Raw genomic sequence first — 14516 nt, 5'->3', positions numbered from 1 at the left:
AGCGCAGTCCTTTGCCACGCACCAACCCTTGTGAGAGAAGCAGGCGGCCATTTTCCTTGGGAGAGCAACGGCTTGGAGCCACTAGTCCTCTCCATGGAACATTGCTGTGGGGCTTCAGAGCGGTTCTCTGTTTTCCACTAAAGGAGAGACAAGAGCCTTTTAGGAAACGACTCTCTAGTCCCTTTGGCAAACGGCTGAGGCCCAGAACCTTTCCTTTATATTGGATTTCAGTGGCCATCTTCAGCCCCACAGCAAAAGGGCCGCTTCCCACCATCTTGTCCTCTGTCGTCCCCTTCTCCTTGTGCCCTCCATCTTTCCCAACATCAGGGTCTTTCCCAGGGAGTCTTCTCTTCTCATGAGGTGGCCAAAGTCTTGGAGCCTCAGCTTCAGGATCTGTCCTTCCAATGAGCGCTCAGGGCTGATTTCCTTCAGAATGGAGAGGTTTGATCTTCTTGCAGTCCATGGGACTCTCCAGAGTCTCCTCCAGCACCAGAATTCAAAAGCATCCATTCTTCGGCGATCAGCCTTCTTTATGGTCCAGCTCTCACTTCCATCCATCACTACTGGGAAAACCAGAGCTTCAACTATACGGACCTTTGTTGGCAAGGTGGTGTCTCTGCTTTTCAAGTGTGTGGCAAAGGACTGCGCTGAGATGAGAACAGGGTGGAAAGGAAGGGCAGTGCTCTGCTCCTCATACCCTGAAGAGACAACTCCCAGAGCCGGCCCTACCATTGGGCAGAGTGAACCAGAGGACGATGGGGGAAACTTGTGGTGGCCCCACAACACCATTTCTTCTTTATTTGATAATAATTTTTATTAGTTTTCAATTACAATAACCCAGTGCTTTTTTTCCCTGCGGGCATGCAGTGGTACGCATTCCCCTAAACATTTTGTGAATCCAAGTTTGGCCTCATTGAGGAGCAGTATTTCAACATGAGTAGGAAAATGAGAGTACCCCTAAACATTTTTTTTAGAAAAAAGCTCTGCAATAATCCAAGAATAACCTCATTATAAAAATGCCAATTTAGAATACAATTACTAATACCAATCCTTCAGGTACCAAATTATATCATTTAAATGCCCCCCCCCCCCCGTGTGCTAGAATTGATGGTTTGATGATTTACTTTATTTCTGCGTTCCAAAATCTTTTCAATTACACTCTGGTCAAAATAACAATCCCTTATATAGCAACTGCAATATTCCACACATTAAATGGTTTATAAAACCACAGGTGTGGCACTCAAACTATATCCTCGCTCTTCCTGTGTGTGGCAATTATGCTGCTCCTCATACCCAGGAGTTGCTGTTTACCATTCTGGAAATCGGAATGGGGTGAAAAGGCATTTTCTCATCCCACTGGAATGCCGCCCCAGTTATTAATCAAGACAGCCACCATCCTGTGTTACTGGAATCCCCCCAAAGGCAGACGCCTCCAGAGAAAAGACGAAACAATTTTCACAATACATAATTAAACTGCGGAACTCCCTCCCACAAGAGGCAGCGACTGAAAGGCGATGAGGCAGTTTCGTGGAGGATAATAAAGCTATCAGTGGCTACTGGCCATGGAGTCTGCCTTCTCCTCCTCTGCATTCTGCCTCTGGGAAGAGCATTGCTGCTGCGCTCTGGTCCTGCTTCCAGAAGATGTGAGAAATAATATATTGTTGCCTTTTTGTTGTGATGTTCAGTGATATGATTTGTATTTCTATCTGTATTCATGTGGACGCTTTAGCATGGCAGATGCATCTTCCAAGTGGACAGCAGAGGGAGGAAGTTTGTACACATGGCAGAATCACAGACTCCTCCTTAAAGCTTAGGAAATGGGAGTGATTTGAAATTTTGTTCCCTAAAGCTAAAACTCGTCACCGTTCATAATATTATATTTATTTTATTTCACAGCATTTAGAAACTGCTTGATTGGAGTGGAGAGCGGTTTGCTCCCAGGGAGTCAGTTCAAATCCAGGGCATTGGAAAAGAAAAGAAAAGAAAATTTTTCGTGTCTAACAGAAGAGGCGTTTGGTTTGCAACTGTGAGAACAGGAGACTGGGCTAGACTGGGTCCCCTCTGGCCTCATCCAGCAGCCAGCCGATGTTCCTATGGAGCCTCCAGGTCCAGAGCAAGTCTATCTGGATTCCTAGGTTCTATGGGGCATCGGACCATTACAGAGACAGGATGCTGGACTAGGCTGGTCCCCTTCGGCCTGATCCTGGTATTTGGGCTCTTCTCACGCTCATCTGATTCCAAAGTGAGTTTCTCAGCTTTAGAAGTTTATATCCAGAAATTCCAAGGCCACGTTTGACCACACTTTGCTTGGCGACTGATAGAGAGATAGATAATTTATTACGGTTGGAGACTTGGGGGTACAGTCACAGAAGGAAAACAAACGATTAAAACAATGTACAACAATAAATTTAAAAACAAAGTACAACAATAAACTACCGCAGGGAGCTGACCCAGAGTCACCCATAGAACCAAGTTTGGGGGTTTTCTTAACGAATTACAGCGGTTCCTCAGGTTAATTCGTTCCGGAGGTCGGTACTTAACCTGAAACTGTTCTTAACCTGAAGCACCACTTTAGCTAATGGGGCCTCCTGCTGCCGCCTCGCTGCCAGAGCCCGATTTCTGTTCTCATCCTGAAGTGAAGTTCTTAGCCTGAAGCACTATTTCCGGGTTAGTGGAGTCTGTAACCTGAAGCGTAGGTAACCTGAGTTACCACTGTAGTTTAAGTTGGGAGATAGTCTACGCCTACAGATCTGTACTGCATTTTGTGCCAATGAAACCTTAAGGATGGAAGTAGTAGCAGTGTGATATCCTGGGACTTGGGCTTGGAACCAGAGGGGTCTCGGTCTCCACCGGATCCTTTGCCTCAGGCGGCAGCTGAACCAAGTCTGGGGCCTGATTCTGAAGAGTCCCAGTCTGCACAGGTTCCCCTGCAACAAGCACCAGCTGGGCCGAGTCAGGGGCCTGATCCTGCCCTGGCTCCAGATGCAGGGATGATCTCGTTGCCTCCAACTGGGCCATCCCTTACAGCTGCTCCACTACCGGTTGGGTCAGGAGAGGCTGAGGCGGCCTCTGGGTCTAGTAACCCACCGACGTCTCCTGAGCTGCAGAGACTGAGATCTGAGAGAAGGAGAGACCCGAGTACTCGCAGGAGGAGTGCTTGCCTTCAGGCGAGACAGGGAGGTGAATCGCCGGGGGATCAGGACCGGCCGTTACCCCGACAAAGATAAAGGGCTGCTGGACCCTGCCCCAGGTTGCGGGAGCAACGTTGCTGTTTGCCAGAACCTGCCTGTGACCCTGTGCCTGACCTTGCCTGGTTTCCTGCCTTGGGCCTGTTGGACTGACACCTCGCAGAACCCTTGGATTCGGGACTGGATCTGGACCGGGTTACCCAGGTTACCCCTGGGCCCAGCACAAGCAGCAGCCCTGCATGCAGAAAGTCTCAGGTTCATTCTCCCGCTTCTCCAGGTAGGACTTGGGGGGACAGGACAGTATCCTGGAGAGCTTCTGCCAGTCAGTGTCGACAGCACTGAGCTACACTGGTCGATGGTCTGACTCTGTATGCGCAGTTCCTTTGTAGCTCATCCCTGCTGGGGCATCCTTGCTATTTTCCAGGGATCTGCCTTGCAGAGCAATGGAGATGAGAGAAGAATAACTCATAAAGTGATGGCGGTCAATTAAATTGAATTGCGGGGCAGGTTAAATTAATTTAATCCTCTCAGCAGCCCAAGGAAGAGATTCCGGCTCTTTAAATTCAACAACCTATAAGTTATAGGCAGTTGCTGCTGTTTAGTTAAAGTGCCTAAGGTGGCAGTCCTACGGCCACACACATACGTGCGAGTAAGTCCCACTCAGAGCAACCGGGCTTGCTTCACTCAGAGTAGAGGTGGACAGGATCCCACTCTCCACATTTGATGCTTAGGTCCCATCTGCACCATGCATTTAGAGCACTATGATACCACTTTAAACATCCATGTGTTATAGGAATTCTAAGGTCTTATATATATAAAATAAATGTTCAATAAATGTACAAGGCAAACACATACATAAGTACAGTGGTACCTTGGTTTGCAGGGGACGCGGGCGGCATTGTGGGTTAAACCACAGAGCCTAGGGCTTGCCGACCAGAAGGTCGACGGTTCGAATCCCCACGACGGGGTGAGCTCCCGTTGCTCGGTCCCTGCTCCTGCCAACCTAGCAGTTCGAAAGCATGCCAGTGCAAGTAGATAAATAGATACCGCTCCAGTGGGAATGTAAACGGCGTTTCCGTGTGCTGCTTTGGTTCGCCAGAAGCGGCTTAGTCATGCTGGTCACATGACCCAGAAACTGTACGCCGGCTCCCTCGGCCAGTAAAGTGAGATGAGCGCCGCAACCCCAGAGTCGGCCACGACTGGACCTAATGGTCAGGGGTCCCTTTACCTTTACCTTGGTTTGCAACCGTTTTGGATTACAACCATGTCAAACCCGGAAGTGTGAGTCCCTTTTTTTTGGATTACAACCCATTTTTTTGGGAGGCCCCATTGGCAAAAGTGCACCTTGCATTGTAACCTGTTTTGGTTTACAACTGGACCTCCGGGAACAGATTATGGTTGTAAACCAAGGTACCACTGTATATAAACCACGTGTCTGAAATAGTAGAGGAGAACAATCCTGAAGCCATTTTGACTCTCCCAAATTAACCTCAAATATTTCCCTGCAAGGAGAAAGGAGATGGGGAAAGCTTTCCAATTGTCTTTGGACTGTGGGGGCTTCCACCTCCCTGTAAATACAGACTGGCAAGTACAGTGGTACCTCTGGGTAAGAACTTAATTCGTTCCAGAGGTCTGTTCTTAACCTGAAACAGTTCTTAACCTGAGGTACCACTTTAGCTAATGGGGCCTCCTGCCGCAGCCGCACTGCCACCACACAATTTCTGTTCTCATCCTGAAGCAAAGTTCTTAACCTGAGGTACTATTTCTGGGTTAGCGGAGTCTGTAACCTGAAGCGTCTGTAACCTGAAGCGTCTGTATCTGTTAAGTTGAGCACACTATCAATATGCATAAGAGATTCATGAACCAAGTATTTACCATCTCCAAGGAACGGCTAGGCTACCCAGAAAAGGCAATTGATAAGGCATGATCAGGTATCCTGGCAGACAGGAGAGAAGCAACACACTCAAATTTCTGCTGGGGACCACCTCCTTTTGTGATGTATGTATGATGTTTTGGGGGATGGTCTTCAGCTACAGGTGAGGCAATTTCAGATGTCTATGTAAGAGCTTGGACACCAATGTTCTGGGTTCCTCTCCTCTCACCCTGCGTGGGGTGAGCGGGGGACCCTGTTGCAACAGTTTAATAAAGATCAGGCTTACTAGCTGCTTTGCTTCTCAATATTCTCTGCTTGGCCTCTGTTATTTTCTCCTACCTATAGAAAACCTACATAAGGACTCTGTACGGGCTCTTGGATACCCCATAAGGGGGAAAGGAGCAGTTTTTTCTTATAACACATTGATTCCCTCCCCCCAACCCACAAAGATTCCTGGGAATTGTAGTTTGTGAAGGGTGCCAAAACCTCTTAGGGTAACTGTTATGTACCAAAGTTCTCACCCTGGGCCAGCAGGGGGATACTGTAGATAGTTCAGGTCCACATAGGCAAATAATGGGTCGAAAGTGAGGTTCAGTGATTGGATAGTTACAGAAAATGGTTACTGTTGCGTTGTACTGAAGCTCTATATAAGCAGGCTGGCTGAACCCTTCAGTTCTGTTCTGTTCTGGCCTGTGAATAAACAAGAGCTGTTTGAAGAATTGCTGTGTCGTCTGATATGTTCACCCACAACTTAACAGTAATTGCCGTTCCCTTCTCAGAGCTACTACTCTTAGTGTGGTTTATCAGTTCTCTCCTCTTCCCCCCTTTATTTATTTATTATTAATGTTGCAATACATATATGAAATCTTTACATAGTGATACATGTACATTATATTCGTAAATTCACATTTTCGCATTTCATTATGTACCAGCATTTATCCATTTCTTATTTCTTGCCCTGTGTCTTCCCTCCACCCGTGCGTGACTTCCTTGTGATTGTTTTATAACTTTATTATTGAGATTGTACTTTTGTATCTTAATTATTAAACATTCAGTCTTATACTGTATATCTGCTTAGGTTAGCTTAACTTTGGGAAATCAGTCTATACATATCAATAAATTATTGATGGGGCATGTTTTGGTCATGTATTCTTCTATGCATTTCCATTCCTTTTTGAGATTTTGATTAGATTGCATTCTAATTGTTGCCGTCGTTTTGGCTTATTCAGTCATTAAAAAAAAAAAGGTTGCCAATCTTTCAATGTTCGTACAGTTCTCGTGCCCAGAAAACCTTGGGAATTGCAGCGCTCCAGCACGAATGAGGGCCCTCTCTAACAGCAGCCAGACCCTTAACAAACTACGCTTCATGACAGTTTTAAAGAGGGATCATTAAGCGGGATAGGTGAGGGTTTCTCAAATGTGGAGCCAGGCAGACATCTAGCGGTCATTTTTGGGTACCGCAAGATGGAGAGAATGGCCAGGAACTTCTGCGTCGAAAAGAGGTGCTCTAAGACCGAAATAGAGCCCTTCCCTTAAAACGATGCCTCCTTTTCCTTGCTCACCTGTGTGGGGTGTTCTGTCCTGGCCCACCCCCCAGATTTGGTGGCGGAGTGGGCATTTTGGGATGAGTTCTTCTCCCGCATGCAGAAGACACTGGTATTACTATTTCTACTGTTACTAGTATTATTACTACTAACATTATTACTGCGACAGATAGGTAGCCGTGTTGGTCTGCCATAGTCAAAATAAAAAAAATTCCTTCCAGTAGTACCTTAAAGACCAACTAAGTTAGTTCTTGGTATGAGCTTTCATGTGCATGCACACTTCTTCAGATACACTGAAACAGAAGTTGCCAGATCCTTCTATATAGTGAGAAGGTGGGGAGGGGTATTACTCAGAAGGGTGGTGGGAATGGGAGATTGGCAGATAGCTGAGATGAGCCTGACATCAAGAATCACAAAACAGAGAAACCAGTAGGAGAACACTTCAATCTCCCAGGACATTCTATACAAGATCTCAAAGTAGCTGTTTTACTACAAAGGAATTTCAGAAATAGACTGGAAAGAGAAGCGGCTGAATTGCAACTCATTACCAAACTCAAAACCATGGAGAGACCTGGTTTGAACAGAGACATTGGATTCTTATCTCATTATACATGACTAAGCCATTTCTCACCTTCTCACCCCTTGCCTTTTCCTGTAAGACCTATTGCAGTCGTTAAGAGTCGTCAACAGGCTCATCTCAGCTATCTGCCAATCTCCCATTCCCACCACCCTTCTGAGTAATACCCCTCCCCACCTTCTCACTATATAGAAGGATCTGGCAACTTCTGTTTCAGTGTATTTGAAGAAGTGTGCATGCACACAAAAGCTCATACCAAGAACTAACTTAGTTGGTCTTTAAGGTGCTACTGGAAGGAATTTTATTATTACTGCGGTTATTGCTGTTATCACTATCATTACTACTATTGTTACTATGGCTGCAATTATAATGATGGCGATAATTTTATTGCTGTTCTTTTACCTTACCTGCAAGGAGGAGCATTGCTCTCTAACTTCCCATTTTATTCTCACAACACACCTGTGAGGTAGGTTAGACTGAGAGGTAGCAAGTACCTCGGGGTCACAGCTTCATGGCTAAGTGGGAGTTTGAACCCTACTCTTCCCGGTCCTAGTCCAACACTCTAACTACCACACCATAGTGGTTCTCACACCATACATGTGTGTGTGTGTGCTTTGTGGGAAGGGGTAAAGTAAGAGGAAAGAAGCTAAGAGCAGTACCAGTCAGACAAGCCCAATTGTTAGTGTTGTGTTTTTTAAATAGTAAATTTTATTAGTATTTTCCACACAACAACAACAAAGAAAAATAACAAAACACAAAACACAAAGCATATTAAAAAACAAAACAAATCCAAATTTTACAAATTAATATATTTATTAACTTTTCAAAGGTTATACAAAAAAACAAAAAAGGCTATACGAAAAACAAAAAGGTTATACAAAAAAATACAAAGCAAAAATACAAAAATAAAAACACATATAATTCCATTCACTTATTTTCTTTTAACTTACTTCTCAGACCTCCTCATACCTCCCCTTTTTGTATTCCAATTCAAATTATTCATTCAGCAAATCCTCACCATTAATTTTCCCTTAATCCTCCACCTTTCTTTCTCCCCCCCTCCAATTATCGTAGTCATTACAGCTGATAACCACTTAAATTCTAACCAACATCATTTTAACATTCACTAATTTTGTAATATTTCCCAAGATAGTCCTTGAATTTCTTCCAATCTTCTTCCGCCGTCTCTCTTCCCTGGTCTCGGATTCTGCCGGTCATTTCTGCCAGTCCCATTTACAAATTAATAATATAAACACTAAAAAGCAAAACAAACATTGACCTCCACCAGTCCCACAGCACCTCCTTTAACTCTCATTGTGCCTTCCAGTTTTCCTTATCTCTATCCTAACATCTAGCTATAAATCCCTCTTTCTTCCCCTTTCACTTCACAAAGTTATTCCAGACTCAGCTAGATTTCTGTCCTCGAACCTTGGCTTTTAAGGTATTCATTTAGGCACTCCCATTCCTTTTTCACTTCACTTTTTGGTTTTTGTCTTATAATATCTGTCAATTGGGCTAATTATAAATATTCTGAAAGCATACATAACCATTCTCTCCTAGTTTTTTTAGTTTTCAGATGGATCAAAGGCACCCATTCTGATTCTAGCAAGTATGTAGGGTGTTCTATCCTGACACCCTGCTCCCCTTAATTTTTGGAGAGGTGTTGGGTGTTTGCATCCAGAGATCTAAACCTGCAATGTACCCAGCTGGTGATAATCAACAGGGCCTTCTCAGTGGTGGCTCCCCATTTGTGGATTGCCCTCCTTGGTGAGATGCGCTTGTCTCTCTCATTACTGACTTTCAGGAGGAATTTGTAAACCTTCCTGTATATGCAGGCATTTGATGGCTGGAAGATATCATTCCTGGCAACTGTAGTTCCCTCTTTATAGAACATTTTTTATTTTAAAAAATGCTTTTTAAAATTGCTATTATTGATACATTTGCAACCCTGGACTCCTTTGGAAAGGCAGGATGTAAATTGAATCAATAAAACAATAATTCACTGAGGGCCTTATTTGCCTGATGAAATGCTTCTTGCTGACCACCGACAAATATCCTGGAGGGAGGAATCTAAACCACTATCCGTCTGACTCGAGCAGCAATTTTTCTTTTCTTTTCTTTTCCAATGCCCTGGATTTGAACTGACTCCCTGGGGGCAAACTGCTCTCCACCCTGCAGAGCTGGCCAGCTGCTTCCCTGCCCCCAGGCAGGAGAACGCAAGAGAGCAGCGTCTGTTTGGGTTTGCAAACATCAGCAGGAAACCTGGACTGATTCAGCTGGATGAAGTGGCAGATGATGAGGACAGGAGGCCACAGATTGGAGGGGTTTCTTTGTGCATCCTGTTTCGGGTCAGGCTGGGAAATGGCCAGGTAGTGGGATGGAGATGGAGAGGAAGGCGACAGATGTCACAGAGGAGATTGTTTTTTGAAAGCTGTGAAGATTTCCAAAATCTGTCCCTGGATATAGGAGTTTTGGATTAACTTCTCATTTTTTCTTCAGCACGCAGTTTGTCAGAATTGGGATCTTGGAAGGATAATCTTACAGTGCAGGAACATGACTGGGGGTCTGTGGTTGTTATTTTCCCAGAATGCCTCTGGGTCAGGGCTCAAAGGCATTATGGGGTAGTGAAGATGGCGGTAGCTGTGGCCATCTTCCCAAGCACTTCTCCTTTCCCCCCGAGCTCTGAATAAAGGAGGGTCTGCTTTGGAGCCTGCTTGGTTGGCTATGCTATTAAGTCCCCACTTTGGGGCTTCAAAGCACCATATCACCTAAGGTCATTTGCAACATCTGCTGATTGGCAGGTGTGGGGGGGCACCCACCAGTCAAATTTGGTCCGTGAGGCAGGATCTGATAATTATTATTATTATTAAGCAACTACTCTATTCCAAACCTAAAAATGGAAAGCGTAATGCTGGTGGTCAACAAAAGAGGTTTAAAGACTGTCTCAAGGCAAATCTTAAAAAATGTAGTATAAACACTGACAACTGGGGAACACTGGCCTGTGAGCGCTCCAATTGGAGAACAGCCTTTGCCAAAGGTGTCATGGGCTCTGAAGACACTCGAACTCAGGACGCAAGGGAGGAATGCACACTGGGCAAATCCACACCGTGTTCAGCTCCCGCCCGGAAACTAATGTCCCCACTGTGGAAGGACATGTGGATCCATAATTGGCCTCCACGGTAATGATAACAGTAACGATAACAGCGATAATGGTAACGATAACAACAATACCGATACCGTTGTTATCGTTACCGCTACCGTTATCATTGTTATCGAAAGCGCTCACAGGCCAGTGTTCCCCACTTGTCAGTGTTTATACTACATTTTTTTAAGATTTGCCTTGAGACAGTCTTTAAACCTCTTTTGTTGACCACCAGCATTACGCTTTCCATTTTAAAGTTTGGAATAGAGTAGTTCCTTTGTGAAGGAAACGATAACAATAACAATAACAAAGATAACGATAACAGTGACGATAACAACGATAACAGTGACGATAACGATAACAACGATAAAGATGACGATAACGATAACAACGGTAACGATAACATCGATAATGGTAACGATAACAACGGTATCGTTATCGTTGTTGTCGTTACCATTATCGTTGTTATCGTAATCGTCACTGTTATAGTTGTTATCGTTATCGTTGCATTTATCGTTGTAATCGTTACCGTTGTTATCGTAATCGGTATCGTTGTTATCGTTATCGTTAGTGTTATCGTTATCGTCACTGTTATCGTTATCTTTGTTACTGTTATGGTTATCGTTATCACAAATCCTGTCTAACAGGCACATTTAAGATATGAATAGGGTGTGAGGCTGTGACCTAGCTCAGGAACTAAGTATTTATAATTACAAAAGACTGGCCAGGCTCCCCAGGCAATCCAACAGGTAACCTGGCAGACAGGAGGTAAACAAAGCACTCAGATTTCTGCTGTAGGCCACCTTTTCTGTGATGTAGGTATGTGGGTGGAGGTCTTGAGCTCCACCCCTTCTGTGGTGTATGTATGATGTATGGAGGGGTAGTCTTGAGCTCCAGCGCAGGGAATTTAAAATGTCTATATAAGGCCTTGTGTGCCACTGTTCTGGGTTCCTCCTCCCTACTGCGTGTGGTGAGTGAGGACCCTGTTGCAACAGTTTAATAAAGATCAGGCTTACTAGCTGCTTTGCTTCTCAATATTCTCTGGTTGGCCTCTGTTATTTTCTCCTACCAACAGGGAACCTACGTAAGGACTCTATATGGGCTCCTGGATACCCCATAAGCGGAAAATGTCCCCCGCGGCCCACCCCGGCCAGAGAGTGATGCTAATGAGTTGACTCCTTTGAGACTTTGCCATTCTGCAAGTAGGCAGAGCCTAGGAGAGGTTGGGGCCAAGGCTGCTTAAAAGGCCTCGATTCACTTCCAGCCCTTTTTGGATTAAGCTGCTTGGTGCCGGAGAGGCTGTGATTGAGTTCCCATGCACTTAACAGCAGGAATCAACAGGGCGACATCATAGAATCATAGAATCATAGAATCATAGAATCATAGAATCATAGAATCATAGAGTTGGAAGAGACCACAAGGGCCATCGAGTCCAACCCCCTGCCAAGCAGGAAACACCATCAGAGCACTCCTGACATATGGTTGTCAAGCCTCTGCTTAAAGACCTCTAAAGAAGGAGACTCCACCACACTCCTTGGCAGCAAATTCCACTGTCGAACAGCTCTTACTGTCAGGAAGTTCTTCCTAATGTTTAGGTGGAATCTTCTTTCTTGTAGTTTGGATCCATTGCTCCGTGTCCGCTTCTCTGGAGCAGCAGAAAACAACCTTTCTCCCTCCTCTATGTGACATCCTTTTATATATTTGAACATGGCTATCATATCACCCCTTAACCTCCTCTTCTGCAGGCTAAACATGCCCAGCTCCCTTAGCCGTTCCTCATAAGGCATCGTTTCCAGGCCTTTGACCATTTTGGTTGCCCTCCTCTGGACACGTTCCAGTTTGTCAGTGTCCCTCTTGAATTGTGGTGCCCAGAACTGGACACAGTACTCCAGGTGTGGTCTGACCAGAGCAGAATACAGTGGCACTATTACTTCCCTTGATCTAGATGCTATACTCCTATTGATGCAGCCCAGAATTGCATTGGCTTTTTTAGCTGCCGCGTCACACTGTTGGCTCATGTCAAGTTTGTGGTCAACCAAGACTCCTAGATCCTTTTCACATGTACTGCTCTCAAGCCAGGTGTCACCCATCTTGTATTTGTGCCTCTCATTTTTTTTGCCCAAGTGCAATACTTTACATTTCTCCCTGTTAAAATTCATCTTGTTTGTTTTTGCCCAATTCTCTAATCTGTCAAGGTCGTTTTGAAGTGTGATCCTGTCCTCTGGGGTGTTAGCCACCCCTCCCAGTTTGGTGTCATCTGCAAATTTGATCAGGATGCCCTTGAGTCCATCATCCAAGTCGTTGATAAAGATGTTGAATAAGACCGGGCCCAAGACAGAACCCTGTGGCACCCCACTAGTCACTCTTCTCCAGGATGAAGAGGAACCATTGATGAGCACCCTTTGGGTTCGGTCAGTCAGCCAGTTACAAATCCACTGAGTGGTAGCATAGTCAAGACCGCATTTTACCAGCTTCTTTACAAGAATATCATGGGGCACCTTGTCAAATGCCTTGCTGAAATCAAGGTAGGCTACATCCACTGCGTTCCCTTCATCTACCAGGCTTGTAATTCTGTCAAAAAACGAGATCAGGTTAGTCTGACATGACTTATTTTTCAGAAATCCATGCTGACTATTGGTGATCACAGCATTCCTTTCTAGGTGCTCACAGACTGTTTGCTTAATGATCTGCTCCAGAATCTTCCCTGCTATTGATGTCAGACTGACTGGGCGGTAATTATTTGGGTCCTCTCTTTTCCCCTTTTTGAAAATAGGAACAACATTTGCCCTCCTCCAGTCTGCCGGGACTTCGCCTGTTCTCCAGGAATTCTCAAAGATGACTGCCAGTGGTTCTGAGATCACATCTGCCAGTTCTTTTAATACTCTTGGATGCAGTTCATCTGGCCCTGGAGACTTGAATACATCTAAACTAGCCAAATATTCTTGTACTATCTCCTTAGTTATTCTGGGCTGTGTTTCCTTTGCTGAATCATTTGCTCCAAATTCTTCAGGTCGGGCATTGTCTTCTTTATCGGAGAAGACTGAGGCAAAGAAGGCATTGAGTAGTTCAGCCCTTTCTGTGTCCCCTGTTTGCATTTCACCATCTTCTCCTCTGAGTGACCCCACAGTTTCTTTGTTCTTCCTTTTGCTACGAACATACCCATAAAAGCCTTTTTTGTTGCTTTTAACCTCTCTAGCAAGCCTGAGTTCATTCTGTGCTTTAGCTTTTCTGACTTTGTGTCTACACGTGCTGGCTATTTGTTTGAATTCCTCTTTGGTGGTTTCCCCCCTTTTCCATTTTTTGTACACATCCTTTTTTAATCTTAATTCAGTTAAAAGTTCTTTAGATAGCCACCCTGGCTTCTTTAGGCACCTTCCATGTTTCCGTCTCATTGGTATTGCCTGACGTTGTGCTTTTACTATCTCCGTCTTAACAAACTCCCAGCCATCATGAACTCCCTTTCCTTTTAGTATTGCTGTCCATGGGATCTCACCCAGCACTTCCCTAAGTTTTATGAAGTCGGCTTTCTTAAAGTCAAGAAATTGAGTCCTAGTATGCTTGGCTGCTCCTTTCCGCTGTATAGTAAACTTCAGAAGAACATGATCACTCGCGCCTAATGATCCTTCCACATCTACCCCACTACCCAGGTCATCAACATTGGTTAGGACCAGATCTAAAATGGCTGTTCCTCTTGTTGCTTCTCCCACTTTCTGGACAATGAAGTTGTCTGCAAGGCCAGTGAGGAATCTGTTTGACCTTATGCTCTTGGCTGAGTTTGACGTCCAACAAATATCCGGGTAATTGAAGTCCCCCATTACTACTATCTCCCTTCCTTTTGCATACTTGGCCATCTGTTCCAGGAAGGCATCATCTATGTCCTCCGTTTGGCTTGGGGATCTATAGTAAACTCCCACAATGAGGTCTCTGTTATTCTTCTCTCCCTTAATTTTGACCCAAATGCTCTCACTTTGGCTTTGAGGTTCTAAATCTTGGATCTCTTCACAGGTATACACATCCCTGACATATAACGCCACTCCTCCTCCTTTCTTGTCTGGTCTGTTTCTCTGAAATAGATTGTATCCCCCCATTATTACATTCCAATCGTGGGACTTATCCCACCAGGATTCAGTGATGCCTATTATGTCATATTTAGTTTGCTGTACCAAGAGCTCAAGCTCATCTTGTTTATTTC

The sequence above is a fragment of the Podarcis vaucheri genome (genome assembly GCF_965113315.1).
Source record: "Podarcis vaucheri genome assembly, chromosome: 16".
Lineage (NCBI taxonomy): Eukaryota > Metazoa > Chordata > Lepidosauria > Squamata > Lacertidae > Podarcis > Podarcis vaucheri.
This window is presented reverse-complemented; position numbering follows the sequence as displayed.